Raw genomic sequence first — 17,895 nt, 5'->3', positions numbered from 1 at the left:
CTGCAGTTTCAAAGGAAAACTTTGGAGCAGCTCTACTGAAAGATGGTTATGATTACAGGAAAGAATTACAGCCGTGCCGTTAAGCAGACATAATTGATCAGCATAGCAGCGATCTTCACAATATCCCCCACTCAAGGCACAGGAAACACTGCAAATACCACTCGTAAACCAAATTAGGCATTATCATTTTATTACTGTTTTAAGGTAAATGTCAAGCTTTTTAATGGCAATCACTGTAACTCTGGCAGGAGTCGGGCGTCTGAATTAGCTGGAAGAGGTGAGAACCTCCCAGGGCTGGGAGTTAATAAAACTCAATAAATATCATCGGTCCCTTCCAGGGCTTGGCAAGTGCTGGGGATGGAGCAGCTGGGGTGAGCGGTAGGGGGTACAGGGGATCCTGCCACTGGGCTGGAGACCTTGTTTTGCTGCAGCCTGCAAAAGTGGGCACTGGTGGCCCGGAGGGATGGGGAGCTATGGGAGAGAGCACACGCAATGCATGCATACACATGCATGCACACACATGTCCACACATGCACGCACATGGAGCCCCATAGCCAGATCAGAGCCATGTGCCCAAGCCCCCATACAGGGCAGGGAGCAGGATGAGACCCCTCTACACTGCCGCTCTCCATAGAGACTGTTATAAATATCCAGCCTTGAACCAGAGAGTTTGATGGCAGCAAAACCCTGTGCAACCCAAATTGTCCTTCCCCTCCGCAGCTGTGGGCTGTGCAACAGCTGCTGGATCCCAACAGGGAGGCGGATGCTTGGGATGCAAACAGGGACAGAAACCGCAGGATGATGCTGGTCAGGAATGGTTTTTTTCCCTTCCATTCCCCAGTGTTCTGGCTCAGCATTCAGGGTTTCAGAGAAAGAAAAAAAAAATGGATTTTCCATGAAAAGACAACAATGTTTTTGGGAAAAAAACCTCAATCTCTTTAAGATGACAATCAGGTTCTCTGTATAAAAAGCAGTTCTGATGGAAATCTCCCATCAGTGCCAATGAGTAGGGAACAATCACTAATTTTCCTTGAAGCTAATGAGCACGAGTATATATGACAGGGGAGAATTTAATCTGATGTGAACTGAAGAAGAGAAGCAATACTGATATTAATGTGTGACTAATTGATACCCAGAAGAACATTTGAAATGATTAAAAGGCATTTGATTTTTATACAGGACAATAAGAGGCTCATTGGCTATGACTGGTGCATCCTTTCAGTTTTCTACTTCTTGCTCTAATTTGCCCAGAAAAATCTATCATATCTGCAGCATAGCTTGACGGCTGCATAAAACCTCTGTGCCTGGAAATGTTATACCAAGAAATTCCTCCTGGAAAACATGAAGGTTTGTACACAGTGTGAAAGGGGGCAAGAAGCCCAGCAGAAATAAAATAGGTCCCCGAACCACTAAAAAGCAGCTCCCCAAAGCAGTGGGGCTCAGGCAGCAACATCCAGCCGAAAACCCATCATGATTAATACGGTGCTCTTTGTTATAATGAAAACCCCATTAAGGTCAGTGGCAGCATCTCTGAGCAGCACTAAATTGGAACGATGGAGACAGTAAAGTTAAAAATGAGCCATAATATTAATGTGGATAGTGAATTAATTGGGCAATTCCATAGGTAGTAAGTAAATCATATCATTTACCGCTGGACGCAGCGCCTCACAGCTCTCGCTGCAGGGTGGTGTGGTGGCAGTGGTGGCACCTGCTCCCGGATGGAGCTGAGGGCACAGCACAGAGCCACAGCACCCAGGGACACCACTGTGCCTGCCCCTGCCAGTCCTGGGCCCTTCTCCTTGGCTGCCACTGGGAGGTCTCTCAGTCAGCGTGATGCCTCTCACTTTGCTCTTTTAGGTGCTTCAGCCCCAAAATATGCCCAGAGTGCTGGCTTACAGCTTGTCTGGGGTGCTGCATCCACGGTCCAAGGTGTCTGTCCCCTGGTCCTGCAGCCGTGGTCCAAGGTATCCATCCCCTGGTTCTGAATCCACAGTCCAAGGTGTCCATCCCCTGGTCCTGAAGCTGTGCTCCAAGGTGTCCATCCGCTGGTCCTGCAGCTGTGCTCCAAGGTGTCTGTCCCCTGGTTCTGAATCCACAGTCCAAGGTGTCCGTCCGCTGGTCCTGCAGCTGTGCTCCAAGGTGTCCATCCCCTGGTCCTGCAGCTGTGCTCCAAGGTGTCCATCCGCTGGTCCTGCAGCTGTGCTCCAAGGTGTCTGTCCCCTGGTTCTGAATCCACAGTCCAAGGTGTCCGTCCGCTGGTCCTGCAGCTGTGCTCCAAGGTGTCCATCCCCTGGTCCTGAAGCTGTGCTCCAAGGTGTCCATCCGCTGGTCCTGCAGCTGTGCTCCAAGGTGTCTGTCCCCTGGTTCTGAATCCACAGTCCAAGGTGTCCGTCCGCTGGTCCTGCAGCTGTGCTCCAAGGTGTCCATCCCCTGGTCCTGCAGCTGTGCTCCAAGGTGTCCATCCGCTGGTCCTGCAGCCGTGGTCCAAGTGTCTGTCCCGCTTTGCTGTTGCACACAGAAAGCTTGGAGCAGGCTGCTGGCGGATTTACAGAACAGCTATTCCCCGGCTGTGGGTCTCTCAGGAAGGGCTGCCTCGCCTTTGGGAGGTATGTGCAGTACCATCACACAGCCCTCAGCCTTCTCCTGCTGCTTTTGTGTCTTGGGCTGGGACCTCCTGTGGGAGCAGCGGGCAGTGATTTATACCAGGGTGAAGCATTTACACGTATGTCGGTTGGGCTGCCGGCTCCCTCTCCACTTCCAACATCCTGGACAACAAATAGAGAAAGGGAAAAATCATATATAAAAGGAAATTGCTCATTAGGCAGTGCCTGATTATACAGAACAGTCTTTGCTTCAAACCATCCCATTTTCTGTAACATTTGCCAGATGAGAGGATGCATACCTCCTCTTATCAACTAGCCACATATGGCCTCAGCTGAAGGGAGGTTTCAGTAATTGGCCTATTCATCATTCATTGTTTATCTTAAGTTCGCATTGTTGTAGGGAACTCCAGAGACATCCTTGATTTAAGTTAAGAAACTTAATCATTATGATAAAACTGCTCGGGGAGTTGGACTTCATGTTGGAGATGCACGTGGCCATGTGGCACGCCGGCAGCCTGTAGCCACAGCAGATTATTCAAAACTGACAAAGCTTTTGGAGAGAATAGAAGAAGATAAATTCATGGTGGCCGTTCTGATGAAGCTGCTCAGAAGGTTATTACTAGAGACACACACTTCTCCTTGCTCACAGCCCGTGAAAAATCCCACTCCTCCAGGCTCTGGGGGACGTCTACCTCATTGCTGCTGTTGCGACTCCCTCGTCAACAGAAGTTATTAACAGCGCCGGAGAATTTTATCCAAATGCTGGTTTCATCTTGATAAATAACAATTTCATGTCTCTGTTCTACTAGATGACTGCACGGTTTTATTTCAAACACTGAACTTCTTCAGAAATGCTTCCCTGTGCACAAAGCTGAGCTCATCTACAGAATATGTGCTGAGCAGTTTTTATTTTCACCAGGCTTTGAATATCTGTAATGCAAAGACCAAACCCATAATCCCGCACTATCATAAGTCACTTCTCCCAATAAAGAGCTGCTTCCTACTGGGAGTGCTAAAATGTAATTGAAAGCTACATGTGTATTGGTGTTACACCAAAAAGCATTTTATTAAAAATAGTTTAAGGGGTGTCCAGATCCGAAAAAATAGTCTACAGCTCCTCTTGGAGGTGCTAGAAAGGAAACCAAGAAGAGGATAACTTGGGGAGCGAGGGGTCAGTGCCTCCCCCTGCCTTGCAGTAACTGCCCCCCTGTTGGGGGGTTCCATACTCATGGCAGCAGACAGATGCTCAGGGTGATGCAGGCGCTCCGTGGGCAGCAGTTAATTGCCAGCCTGCTTAGTTAGAAGCCAGTAATTTTGTGATGACCGTGCCTGAGGTGCAGGGGGAAGGAGGTGGACAAGGCCAGCCTGGTTTCTCGAGGAAGTGCTGATGTCGTGCTGTGAGCGTGTGGGTGCTTTGCAGGAGGGATGGATGCTCTGGGTTTCTCCAGCAGCAGCGATAAGCCCAGCGGTGGGGGAAAGGCACCAGGTTCCCCTTTGAGGGACAGCAGGGTCCGTATCTCACCTTGGTCATGAACTCAGCAGCAGGAAACCCACAGGGAGAAGGACATTTTTGGCAAAAATGGCTGCATCGTACTGGGATTGCGTGAAGAGAATAGGCAGTGTATTACCACTGTTTAGTAAAACTAAAATATTTAATATTAGCATATTGAACATTTCCTACTGCATCAGTTCAGTGTCACGTAGGCTCCTGTGTTCTTTTACACTGTCACCCAATATACGTATTAATGTTGTTTACTTACTAAAGCAAGTAAAGACAGAGTTGAGATTACTCCTGAATGCTACTAATCAAAAAGGAATCCATTAAATTGAAGAATTTGAACACAGTTAATTTTTCTTTGATTGTCATTAAATCTCCCATTGATGTCCTTTGCAATTAATTGAGCTGCGATGCTGCAAGCATCATCTCTCATCCTCTGAGACCACATACTGCCGCAGCATCCCAGCAATGGGAGGATGGATGCCCTGGTCTCCCAAGTGTGCCGAGGTTTCTGGGGAGATCCTGAGGCTCAGGAGAGGGGGTTTGCCTGGTCCTTTCTCAGTGATGTCTCCACATAACCTGACCTGCTTCCCCTGCCTCTTGAGCTCAGCTGTTGCCTTTCTCAGCTCTCAGTCAAGCTGTTCACGGCTCCAGGGTCCTTTTGGAAGAAAAGCAGCTATTTTAAAAATCAATAAAATAAATAAAATGAATCAAAGTCAGCATGATTGCCCATCTCTGCCCCAAATAGAATGAAGCCGTGGAAGGCTCTGCAACTATGAATTTTGGGGTTCATCAGCTGATGCTGCTGTGGGCTGGTTCCCCTCCAGATGTTCACCGGCAGGTGGGTGGGCCCTAGGGGGGCTGGGTTGTGGGGTTACTTCAGCAGATATGCTTCCACCTAGGGCACCAGGTGTTCCCCACGAGCAAAGGTGGTTGGAGCCAATGCTGCTCAGCTGCTCCTGGTTGGGAGGGTATATAGGGGCTGGGATGGCAGCAGAGAGAGTTTGGGCTGTACTGCTGCTGACCCTTGGCTGCCTGAGGAGGGGCTGCCGGGCTCTGAGCATCTTCAGGAGTGCAGGGTGCTGAGGATCAGCAAGGGGAAATTGGGACAATTACAGATGAAAAAAGCAGGAGACAGAGCAGGGAAGAGGCTCCTGTGTGTGCGGGTGAGGTGGGAGCTGTGGGGTCACGGCAGTGCTGTGGGCATTACCCAGTCTTGTTGCTGTAGGGGAACAGTACCTGTGCCAGGCTGGGCTGTGTGCCCGCACTGTGCTGGTGGAAGGGGATCTCCTCCCCCCCTCCTCCTCCTCCTCCTCCTCTGCAGCTTCCTCTCCGCCTCAGCCATGTGTGATCGCAGATGGCCTGCAAAGGGGGTGCGGAGGGGAGACAATAAGCATATTGGTGATGATGTACCGTGGCATGTGCTGCTCGCCCGCCTGCGAGAGCAGGCTGGCTGCTGGGGGCCATGGGCACGGTGTTCCTGCCATGCTTCCTCCTGCCCGGCGCTGTGCGGGACCAGCCTTTGGAGGCAGCCATCTCCAGGGGCTGCTGCCTGACTGGTGGCAAGCCGGAGGGTTCCCAGCGCTGCAGAGTGGTACTGGGAGCTGCTGTGGGTTGTCCTATGTCCCAGTAGCTGATGTCCCACTGCTACTGGGGGTCCTGCTGAAACACAGGTGACTTGGCTATTGCCCTTTCCAGAGGTGCCAGAGTCCTGGTGCGCTGACCCCTGGACGGGGCTCTCCTCATGCCCATCCTGGGGTTTGTGGGAGAGCTGGCTCGTACCCTGTGTGGTGCTGGGTCACTGATGCTGTGGCTGGCCCCATTCTGTGCCCTACAAGCTTGCTGCTCCCTTCCCCTGCACCTGGGCTGGCTGCAGCTCAGCTCTTACTGACTTGGTGAGCCTTTGCCTTTGGGGTTGTGACAGCACACTTCTGCGGTGTGCCTGCCTTTGCCTTCCACCTGATGTACCCACCTGCAGCAGGCTGAGCCCAGCCCTGTGTGCCTTTGGAGCAGTCTGGCCATGCAGCAAGCATCTGCGTTGCCTCCTCTCAGAGGTGACACCTTGCACTCTCCTTCCCTCCTGTTGAGGCTCTTATCTTTTTTCCTAACATCAAGGCTCGAAGCTCAATCTCGCTCTCTTTCTCTCCTGTTGCTCTGCTCCCCCATTGCTATAGCTGGCAAGTATTTTTTTTTCCCCTCCCACCCTGCCAAGGTGCTTCCCTTCTGCTGGATTTTTCTCTCCACTTTTGCTTTGTTCCTGCTCTCCTGCGTGGTTCCTCCCGCCTCCTCTTTGCTCTTTCCCTCTCTGTGCCACCTGCCACGATCTTCTCCCATCGCACCCCCAGCATCTCCCCCGCTTCCTGGCTGCCTGGGCATTGCAGCAGGAGGGGGCTGCAGCCCTTGGGATGGGGGATGCACCCCCTGCCCCATGCTGGGCTGCGTGGCCCAGGGGTCTGCATCCAGGTCTGTTCCCGGTGAGGTGTTGGCTGGCGTTGGAAATTCCTGGGAGAACCTGCTTAACTTTGCTGTCAGATGTGGTGATTGGTTTCTGCCTTTTTACATATTTTTTTTTTTTTTGTCCTGTGAGAAACTGCTCACTAAAGAAGGCACATTTTTCTTGCTTACTGGGAGTTCCTGTTTGTCATTTTTATAAATCAGTGTTTATTGGCCTAATTATTGTAAATGCAGAGCCCAATAAAGGTGACTGTGATTGCAGTATCTGATAATGAATTTTATAACAAACCTGCTGAGCCTGAAAGCTGCCAGCAGGAAAGATGTTATGTCAGGTTAATGACAGAGAGGAGAAATCCTCCCCACTAAGCCTTTTTCCAAGGCATGAAGGGTCTCTGGTGGAGGCGGCTGGGTGTCCTGCTGGGCTGGGGCACCTCAGGCTGGTGGGGTCTGGCCTTCCAATGCTGCACCCCAAAGCTTTTGGGGCTCCTTCACTGCCTCCCCAGCCTTGCCCTGACTGGGGTGGGGGGGATGCTTTGGGCATGCAGAATGGAGGGCTCTGAGGATTCTGGGCTCCTGCTGGGCTCAGGACCTGCTCTGGGTGTGCAGACACCAGGCAGCAGCACTTAGAGGTGCTGGTGCCTCTGCTCCTGCTTCGCCTCCATCTGACTTAATCCCACCATGCAAATGCTGAACGCAAGGCACAGGGAAAGCAGCTTAAATAGCACCTAAAGCTAGCTCAACTCCAACTGCTGTAAATAGATTAATTTAAAGAAAATCAATTGAGCTCTGCAGGGGTAGGTTTTCCAATAGAGATGCTGGCGCCTGCTCTAACCTCATGCCCTTATGTGTGCCCTGGGTGAGAGGCAGGATCCTCTCCCTGCCTCCAGCCCAGCCTGCTGGGGGGTGGGGGGGCGAAGCAGCTCCCCTGCCCACACTCGGCATGTGTGGGGCTGCCCCTCTCACTCCCACCTCGTCCTGCCCATGGTGTCTGCTGGGGTGGTGCAGGTGAAGAGTTATTTTTTGGGGAAAGTGATGCTGCTCCTGCGAGACCCTCCTGCAAGATGTCGGTGGGGGACAGGGGGGATTCAGAGGCTCCTCATGGGGCATCCAGATAGTCCGGTGCAATGCTGTTGATGCATCTGATGCTTGAGTGAGGGTGAGGAACCTGGGGCTCATGCTGATGTATGGTGCCTGCCCTTGCCTCCACACACTGCCTATGGTGCCCCAAGCTCTTGCTTTGTCTTGGTCCTTCTTGATGTTTGTGATGCTCCTGGGCAGAGTCAGTGGCAGCTGCCCATGTGCCTGCTCCCTGGGCATGGCTCTTTCCCAGGGTTTGAGCCCAGGTCTGCAGCTGAAGCCACAAGTGTTGGGCTCTGGGTTTCTTTCAATGTGTGATAGCTGCGGGCTCTGCTGAGCCCGGACTGTGCCGCTCTGCGTCCAGCTGATCGGAGGGCTGGCTCTGTCCTGCTGCAGGAACTGGTGTGACTGCATTGGACCTAGAGCGTGGCTTCATCCTGCTTCAAAACCGGGGCTCGGAGGGTTTGGTTTAATTCACCCACCAGCAGCAGGAATTGAGTGCAAAAGGCAAAGAAGAAAAACTAGAAGAGAACCTGTTTTCTTTTAAATAATGCAGAGAAACATGAGGGGAGGAGGATGGCGTACAAATGTGATTTAGTCCTTTGCCCCTATGTTATTTGCTGCTGGTTGCCAGTGTACCCCAGCTGTGTCTTGGGGGACTGAGGGAATTGCTTTCTCTCTGTAACGTGCGGATGCCTGTGCTGAGTCTTCCCTCCCAAACCGTCAGCAAGGGGCTGGAGAAGGTGGTGGTTTTTTTTTTTTTTGTATCTTTAATATTTGGTTGGCAGCTGCTGTGTTTGATGCTACTCAGTGTGAGAGCAAATTGGATTAACTGAAACATATTTACCAGGGTAAGCAGGGGAAAAAAACATGTGCAGGGGTTGTTTGCAGAAACTGGTGTCTGCAGAAGGTGGCTGAGCCCTTGAGAGGTTCCCAGACCCTGGCCTTGCTCTGAGGCTGGTGGGGAGAGGGGGACTGGGAGGAGCAAAGACCCATCACCCAGTGCCCCCGCAGCCCTTCCCCAGCAGGATCTCCCTAGTGGCAGTGTGACAGTGATTTATTAGTGTTAGCTGCCACACAGGCGAGAACGCTTGTCTTCAGCAGATAAGGCTTTCAGCAGTGTGGTCAATAAGAAGAGGACATGGATACCTTGGGAAAATTTGCAGAGAAATTTGGGAGGCATTTCTGTTTGGATAAATTAGAGTACCAAGCACTATCCTCATCACAGCCTGAAAAAAGCGAGCTGTGGCTTGGTGCTCCTGCGCCAGCCATGACTGAGTAACTTGTCATCTCTGCACCTGGAAATGACCCTCCCTGGCCCAGGAGGGGACAGGGGCACAGGAGAGATGCAGACAGAAGTCCTTGTTGCTGGAGGCAAAGTCAGAGGCAGGAGGCCGGCGTCTGTGGTTTCCCCTGCCTGATGCTCAGCTAGTTGCCAAAAGCATTGCCAGGGCAATATCCTGCCCTGCTCCCTGCTCAGCCCACAGAGCACTATTATTTCATTAATCTCATGTCATCTCCTCCTTGGCTGATCCAGTTGCAATATTGCAGAAATAACTTTACACCGCTCCCCGAGGAGGAGCAGACTTCAGAGGCCATGAGAGCTCTTCCCTCTCCTCCCTGCTCGCAGTGGGCTGCGATCCCTAACGCTGCCAGAAGGTTTGCAAAGTCTTTGATTCCTTCTAACTCTTAAAGTCAGGGATGCATAAAAAGCAGCTCATGCAAAAAAACCAACCAGTTATTATTATCATCAAACCCTTCAAAATCCCAGGGCAACTTAGCAAGGTCTAGATGAAGTCACATCCCCATCCCAGACACCAAAATGTCACATCGCATCGGCCGACACTGGCAGATGCTGTCAAGCAAGTGGTGTTGCAGATCATTCCCCATTCCCTTTGTGTACCCAGCTTCCTCGGATGCTCAGCTTGCTTCTCCCCCGAGTTACTACCCAGACCACATGCTGCTCCCGCTGCTTGTGCCATCCCAGAGTCGTGGTCCCTCCGGCTCTTGCTCGGGCGGGAGCATTCGTGGGATGCTGGTTTGTGGAGCCTCATTAGCTGCAGATAAATGAGGAGTCAGGTGAATTCTTACTCCAATTCCTAAAATACTGTTTTTAATGCATAATATATGTCTGCGGGTAAATCTGTTTCTATTTAAATGTGGGGAAGAGTGTGCTGCTGAATTTTAAGTACATTATCACAGAAAACAATGACTGTGCTGAGTGAATGACATGTCTAATGAATATAGCCTGGCATCTCCACTTCCTCGTGCTGGTGCAGCCTCCATTAACTGCACAGGAGATTTTTTTTTTTTTTTTCCCCAAGCACAGTAGTGACAAATTATATGATCAATATGGAGACTGATCTGTGGTCTAATCTTGCTTAGCCCCAGTAAGCCCAGGATTGATCCAGATCTAATCTTGCTTATCCTGGACAAACCCAGGAACAGATTCAGATCCTAAGGTAACGCATCCCATGCAAATCCAGGATCGCTCTATTGATTTGCTGGCATTGTCACTCTGGTTTTGCCTTGCTGCAGAGGGGTTTATCGGCATTATCTGCCCCCTGACATGTAACTGCAATCAAAGCAGTCATCTTGATTAATTGGTGGCAGCGAGTGCCTGGCATCTCTGGCTGCAGGGCTGCGATGGCTGCTCTACCTGCGGGGCAGTGGGGTTTCTGAGGTAAGAGTGGCACGGTAGAGGGAGGAGGTTAAGGTGCTGGGATTCAAGGCACCCTCCGTTCATGTTTCACCTGAGCTGTGAGAGCTTTTCTTTGCTGTCAGAGGTGGTCACAGAGCCATGGGTGCCTACAGAAGGTGCAGTCTGTGTAGGTGAGGATCCTGCTCCCACCTAGAGTGTTCCTTGGTCTCCTGTCAGGCCCTGGAGGTCTCCTGACCCTCCGCCCATGGCTTTAGGGAGCAGAAGGGCCATGACATCCAATTGTCCCCTTACTTGGTTGCGTGGCCCTGCAAAAAAGCTGGTCTTTGCAGCCCACCAGCCCTGCGTGTAGCCCACAATCAGTGGGCTCCAGCACACACAGGTCTGCTTGCTCCCGTGAGGCAAGGGGCTTCTGCTGCCTCCCGGTAACTCTGATAACCTCAGGAAGAAAAGGAAAAAAAAGAAAAAAGCAATTACCTTCTGGGGTGGAATTTCTCCAGCCTTTACTCAGCCCACTGGGGAATTTGTCAGGAACATGGACTGCAGTTTTATTCAGCTATTCCTGAGTTATACCAGCACAGGGAAAATGGCATGTCTCACAGCTTGATGTTTTTCTGATGTCTTTGCTCTCAGGTTTTGAAAAAAACACCAGACCCCAAAAATCTTCATTCAAAACGTAAAACTTGCCCTTAGCTTAATTCAGTGGAGACTCAAGCAGCTGTTTCTGCATCTTAGAGAGAAGAGGCCTCATGCTATTAACATGTCTAAAGAAATAGGATGTAGAAATAGGAAGATCTCCTGTCTTTTAAGAGCTGTACTCTGTGCTGTTCCTGGCATGAGTGGTGCAAATGGGCTGCAAATAGGTTGCAGGTGCTAACCCACTGGGCTTAAAGGGGGCTTGTACTCCAGCATCTCAAGAGGAGGTGCTGGGAGGAGGTGGTGAGGGGCTCTCTCCCATCCTACAGCTTTCACAGCCACATGCAGGTGTATTGTCAGAGGCTGGGCTTCCATGCTGGGGGACCGAATCCTGGAGGCTTGGTGCCAAAGCTGAGCTGCAGCTGTGTCTGTAGCCTGGACCCATATTTTGTAGAGTGTTTTGAGCTGAAAAGTGCTTTAGTGGTGTAAACGTAACCTAGAAGGTTCTCAAATGCTCCAGAAATATTCTCTGGGAAAATGATGCCTTGCCCCCTCCTTTCTCTCAAATGAGAAATAATTCCAAATTCATCTAAATGTGTTTTTCTAATCAAAGGGGCCACTTTGTACTTCTGAATCCGAGGGGAGGGGATGGGAGCACGAGTAAAACAAAACTCCTCAGTGCTGCGTTTGCGAGATAGATCTCCCGTGGCTAAATCCATCTGTGTTTCTCCTTTGGCATGAGCAGAAGGATCTTCCCACTGCAGCTGGGCACTTCACAGGCTTAGCTGGTGCACAGGGAGGAGGAGGAGGGTGAAACGCTGGAGTAGCCCAGGTTTCTATGGCAGTGTGTGCAGCAGCCGCTCTCCTTATCTTTCCAACTTGATCGGGAGAAATTGCTTTTCTCAATTTTAATTTCAGCTGAGCTGAGCAGGATAAACAAAGGGAGGTGCAGGCAAAGCAGATGGTTTGTCACAGAGCACGGAGCAGGCAGGAAGACTGTGCAGCTTTTTATAGCATATAATGGCCTTTCCTTGCATCTAGCTATCCATCACCATATAATTCCCGAAATAAACTGGGCTTGTGCAGTATATGTGAAATACCCAAATGTTACAGCAGGTTTGGAATATTCAGACCGCAGAAGTTTCGGCAGTGGCTGGCAGCATCCACACAAAAGCTTTCTGCCGGTCAGTGTCGGCTCCTTGTTTGGAAAACCCCGTGGTGGCTGCTCGTCCCATAGCTGGGGCAGGGAAGCTCCACCGTGTCTGGGGTGAGACTTTCTTCTGCAGTTTGACAGATGTGGCAGTCACCAGTGCTCCTCCTCAGTGTAACCAGGATTAAACAAGGGATTTGCGTCTTACCCCACAGTTCTCCCTTCTGAGTACACCAGCCAGGGTCACCTCAGGTGTCCTGGCCCAGGTCAGGCAGGTGGCTGGAGAAGCAGGGAAAGGAGCCATCTCATGGCCCTGCTCTGCGTTTCCTTGCCTGCGTGGTGATCTCGCATACATGGAGCTTTGTTATCCATGCAGGCATTGATGGCAGCGTGGAGAAGCTGTGCTGGGTGCCCACGATGACCTCCTGCCACGTTGCCTGCCCTGGTATGGGTGCTCCTACCACAGGGTGCATTTTGGTGATGGGCTGTCCTCTTGTGCCCTCCAGCTGCATTCCCCTCCACCCTTCTTCAGCTCCGGCAGCATGGTCCCACCATGGCTGTGTGCTGGGAGGGTGGCCGGAGTGTGTGCCCCATGGTGCAGGCAGGGCTGGCAGGGAGTTGCCTGCAGCCAAGTGGCTCTGACGCTGCTGCTGTGGCACCGTGTCCAGACCAGCTGGGGAGATGTGATCTTTCCTGGAGCTGGTGCTCTCAGAGCACGGCACAGATTGGTGGATATTTGTTTCAATAAGAACCATGCTGGTGTTTGCAAACCCTTTTAAATTGCTCTCAGCAAGCGCTTCTGCATCTGGAGCAAAGTCTGCTTGCAGAAAAGCCTGCAGAAAGAGGAGGTCTGGGGGGTGGCAGTAGGAGCCTGAATCCTTGCCAGGTTTCCATCCTGCAGAGTGTGTCGAGGCCAGAGCAGGGACATGCTGTGGCTGCTGCCTGCCTGCCTTTGAACATTAGGCAGGCAGACCCTGCTTCGAAACATCCCCATTAAAGCATCCCTGTGCAATTTCAAATAATGAGCAAATATGAAGAAAATCAAAGTATGTTTGAACTTCATTAATGAACAGAAAGAGAGCTAAAAGTTTCCAATAAACTGTTTGCTGCAAATTCACAGGATACTTAAACCAGCTCTGTCCGTTCCAGCTCAGGTTCTGCAGGTGCCCGAAGCCTTGCAAATCTCGGCACCTGAATGGTGGCAGCAGCCAGAGCCTGGCGGGCAGAGCTGCTGGCGGTGGCTGTCATTACTGGAGATAGGTGACTTACTCAAAATCTGAGCGAGCGTGTTACGTTTCTGCATGTGGGCAGGGATGTCCCTTGGGAGGGCCGTGGGGGACAGCCTGCCTGTGCTGCTGGCCTCCATACCAGTGAGGAAAGGGAAGGGACAGTCCTGGGCTTGTGTTAAAACAGAGTTCAAAGCAGGCTCCCGAGGGGAAACCGGCTTGTGTTAAAGAGGACGGTCTCCGTGGCATTTGTGTGTGTTGCAGGAGACCTGTTTAGTATTTATTTCCCTCTCTTTGCTGTTCACAGGAGGCTGACTGACGGCGCCGCTGGCCGTGCAGGCTTTGCTACCCGGGTGCGGAGCAAGCCCAACCCACCAGCCGCCCGGGCGAGCTGTGCGGGCAGCGCTGGGGCACCCAGCCCGCGGCAGCCGCTGCCTTGGTTTGCGAAGGCAGGCAGAATCTCAATGAGCTGTGCTTTCCTTCAGCATCTCCATCATGGGTGGCTGCTCAGGCCTTCCCCCACAGCCAGGCAGATGCAGGACGGTTGAGCCGGGCTCTGCGGGGCTGAGCCCCCCACCTGCACCCCTCCCAGCATCACACAGGATTAGGGTTGTCCTGTGTGGGGTGCGGAGGGGCTGCATCATGATGGTTCCCACTGGTGGCTTTCTCCATCAGGACCTTTGGCCATCACCCAGTGCCAGCCCTGGCTCCACAGTGCCGTCAGCTGATTAGCTTGCTAATTAAAGTAAATTATGGTGATAGGGCTGAGGTATATGTTAAATCTCTACCAGGAAGGGTGTGTTTTTACATAGCGCAACACGTAACTCTGCCACGTGGTCTAGGCTGTACTTGCTGCTTTTTCCTTTGAGCATGGTACCTGCCTTCACTTTAATGATTATTTATTCCCTGGCTGCAGGAGAGCTCGCTGCCCTGAATCAGAGCCTCAGCTCCGCTGCATGAGGGTCTTGGGCACCGGGTGGAGAACCAGGGAGGGGATATTTCAGGAGGACATGCACGCGGAGCTACTACGGGTGACAGCTTTCTCTAGGATCCTGGTGCATTCCCCACTGGTGCCCAAGCCTGGATCTCTGGTCCCAGCTCTGCCTGACATACATCCCTGGGCTGCTGCTGCCCACTGCATCTCGCTGCTTTTTAACAGAGCTGGGGTGGTGGCAATGGCATGTCTCATCGTTGCAAAAGCTGGCTGGCAGTCTCGCTGCGGCACGCTTTGCTGCTCCTGAGCATGTAACATGTCGGAGCGGGTCTTGCTTAAAAGGCAGCTTCTCTGTCAGGTAGGATGCTGTCCCTCTCCAAGTGCCCCCCCTCAGTTTCAGGGGTCACTCATGATTGAAGAAATACAGGATTTCCAAAAATACCCTCAAATAGAAGACCAGTCCCTCAGTCTTGTTTACATCACCTGTAAACAAGATGAACCCAGAGAACAGATGCACCTTCTACTGTTAATAGATTAAAATTATAGATGATCACAAAATAGCAGTGTACAGAATAAATGCTTAGCTGATGTAAATTACTTTTTCCTCTACTTCCTTCCATTAGCCACTGACCATTTACCCCAGGCAGAGCTCTGTCCCCGGGAAACACCTGAGATGGATGTGGAGCTGCAGGCTGGGTAAGTGCTTGGTAAGACAGCACTCCTGATGGACTGAGATGAGATGTGTGAAAATCAGAGGGACTGTGAGATGGAGGATGCTACTTGTCATATTATCTCCAATTCTTAAAAGAAAAGAAAAAGAAAGAAAAAAATGAAGAAAACTGTCCTACCTTTTGTGGTCTTCTGTGCATCACCTGCTCCAGGGCGGGAGTTGGCCTGCAGACCAGTGAGGAAAGTTTGCAGCATTGGCAACAATACTGTGTGATTCAGGAGTGATCCCTTAAACAAGATTATTATTCATTTTACCAGGCACAGCTATCCATTATGGTTAATAAAACACCGCATAAGTGTTTCTCAGCCTGATCCAAACAATAAATCTTGTGGCCCAGCTGGACTCAGTTTCATCCTTAGCCTCGCACTGGAGGATGCGTTGGCACCAGCAGACACCGTGACTTGCGTGGACAGCCAAGATCTGCCTCTTACTTGCCAAGGTGAAGAGCGATGTGAGCATGGTTGCCACCTCCCCGCTGCATCCTTCTCTGAAGAACAGGGTCTGCGTTGGCCGTAGCTGTGGTGGCACGCTGGCCCAGGGTTCTGTGGGGAAGGCAGCTCTCTCACCCTGCACACCTGCTCCACGGTGGGTGGGTGGCCTCTTGAGGGACCACACTTCAGGCTTTTGCACTGCTGGAGCTGTGGCCGCTGTTTCGGCTGCCGAGAGGGTGATGTCTCATTGCCCTGGAGCAAGTGAAGTCTGCAGGCTGGCGAAGGAGAGGGGGACCAACCCAAGCTGCAGGAGGAAGGCTTTGTCCTGGCATTCCTGCTGAAAATGAGGTCCAGGAATTTGTTGTGGGGATGCACCTGATGCGAGGATAATGACAAGGCTGTCTGCATGTGCTTGTGCTGCTCAGCAGCCTGCACTGCGGGAGGATGGGAGCCAGCAATCCTGCCTGCACACTGGCCTTTGCATCCAGCATCATGCCTGTTCTGCAAGGTGCCGGGAATGGCTGGAGCAGTGTCGGGGTCCAGGCAGCGGCAGGAGCTGGTCCCTGCCAGGATGCAGTTACCCCACAAATAAGGAGCAAGCACTGCGTGGCTCGGGGTGACAACCTGCGCCAGCACTGCTGCTGCCAGCACCTGCTCTGCAGTGCAGTGCTGGCGGCTGGCTGGGGGGCTCTGCTCCCGGCCATCCATCTGGCATCTTTTTGAGACACCACACTCATTTTTTTGCCGTGCCAAAACAAATCCTAGCAGACTATTAATCACTGGCTTGGAACAGCATCCACCCTAGGTTCGGTTATGGTAAGCTATGCCAGCCCTTGTCTGACATCATGTAGTCATTTGAAGAAGCCATAATTACAGCAATTGTTAGGCATTTTTCTAGCCTTTTCTGCCTTCTCTTGTAGGTAATGTTATGTGACAAATCTCTCTCCCTGACATTCACATCTCTGAGTGCTCTGCTGAAGCGCCACCGGTCGCCCAGCTGTGTTGCGGTGCAGGAACATCAGGCTCGCCGCAGCCAGTGCAGGTGGAGTGCCATAACGTGCGAATCTCAGTTTGGTGGGTGAAAAGGATTTGCGTGGCGATGCTGGGGAAGAGCTGTGGTTTTGACGGGTGTACTCTATGATTTCCCTACATCTGCCGTTGCAGAAGTGGCAGGGGGTGCCGGGGAGGAGAGAAGTGTGCCAGGACTGGTGCCTGGACTGCTAATTGCTGGGTGTAGGATAAAGGCAGGCAGTGTTTGAAACACCAAGCTGGGGGGTGCTGCTAAGTCAATACCAGCGAGGAACTGAAGCCAGGTTGCCTGATGCAGGCACCGTGGTGGGATGGAGCTGGACCCACGGCTGCTCCTCGGCTGGTGCTACACGTCTCCATTGGCTGCTCCAGAGCCGGGGCAAATCGCACCAGCTGAGGAGCGCTGCTGAAGTCTCCCAGCTGGCATTCAGCGCTGTGGCAGGAGGCTGTATATCCTAGGAATGCTTCTCCTGCCTGCTGGCATGCTGGGCAGAAGCCCTGTGGCTCGAGTGTAAAAGCAAGTGAATGTTTGGGAGCTGTCAGCTCCCTGCCAGTGCCAGGTATCTAATTTCTGCTGGAAGAAGGAAGCCTTGGAGTCTCTCTCCCATGCCATGGGGTCAGCAGCAGACTAAGTAGCATGCAGGAATGAAGGGGGCAGAAAAGTGGAAAGAAAAATGTGGAATAAGTGATTTAGTTGTATTCGTGACTTTTGAAAGATGGAACGGATGCTGTGGGGGCGGCTGTGCAGAGTTCGCTAAGCTCTGTGCGTTAGCAGCGTAGCTGTTCAGACCAGAGATGCTGCACTGCTCTGCTTCTCTAAATCACTGTCCTTCCCCAGGTGTCTCTATTCTCCCAACCTTTGCAGTCTGTTCGTCCATGCAATGACCTGGAGACTGAATTAAGATGTGCTGTTTGTAAGCAGGGTAGAAAGAGCAGAGATTCTCCCATTACCTAGGATAACCTTCGCCGGCAGGTGGATCTCCTGCAGAGAGAAGTTTGGTTGCCTCTTAATTCATCCATGGCATTGCTGTCTTGTAAACCCTAAGGCCGTCTGTTCTTCACCTGTGTGTGTAACAGCACGCACGGTTTGTAAATCCAGGCAGGCATCCAACGCGCCATCCTGAAGGTCCACCACACGACTGTGCACCGAACTGCATTGCAGCGCTCCCCCAGCCCGGCTCCCGCACACACTGGTGGCACAGATTGCAATCTCCCTGTGCTTTGCTTTCTACCCTCCCTCTTCTCTCCTCACTTTCAATCTTTGCTTAAGTTGTTGTGTAGGCAATTGCATGGCATTTAGTGCATGGTGATGTGTGTTTGGGGCCTGTGCTGGAAATACAGATCATTATCTGGAGTGGATAATATTAAACACTTTTCTCTGTTGGCTATTTGATTGCAAGGTTACTCTGTTTGATGGTTTTATATGCTGGAATTGATTGCAGGGGAAATTTAGCCAAGCATGGCTGAA

The sequence above is a fragment of the Falco biarmicus genome, chromosome 14, assembly GCF_023638135.1.
Source record: "Falco biarmicus isolate bFalBia1 chromosome 14, bFalBia1.pri, whole genome shotgun sequence".
NCBI classification, from domain to species: Eukaryota; Metazoa; Chordata; class Aves; order Falconiformes; family Falconidae; genus Falco; species Falco biarmicus.
This window is presented reverse-complemented; position numbering follows the sequence as displayed.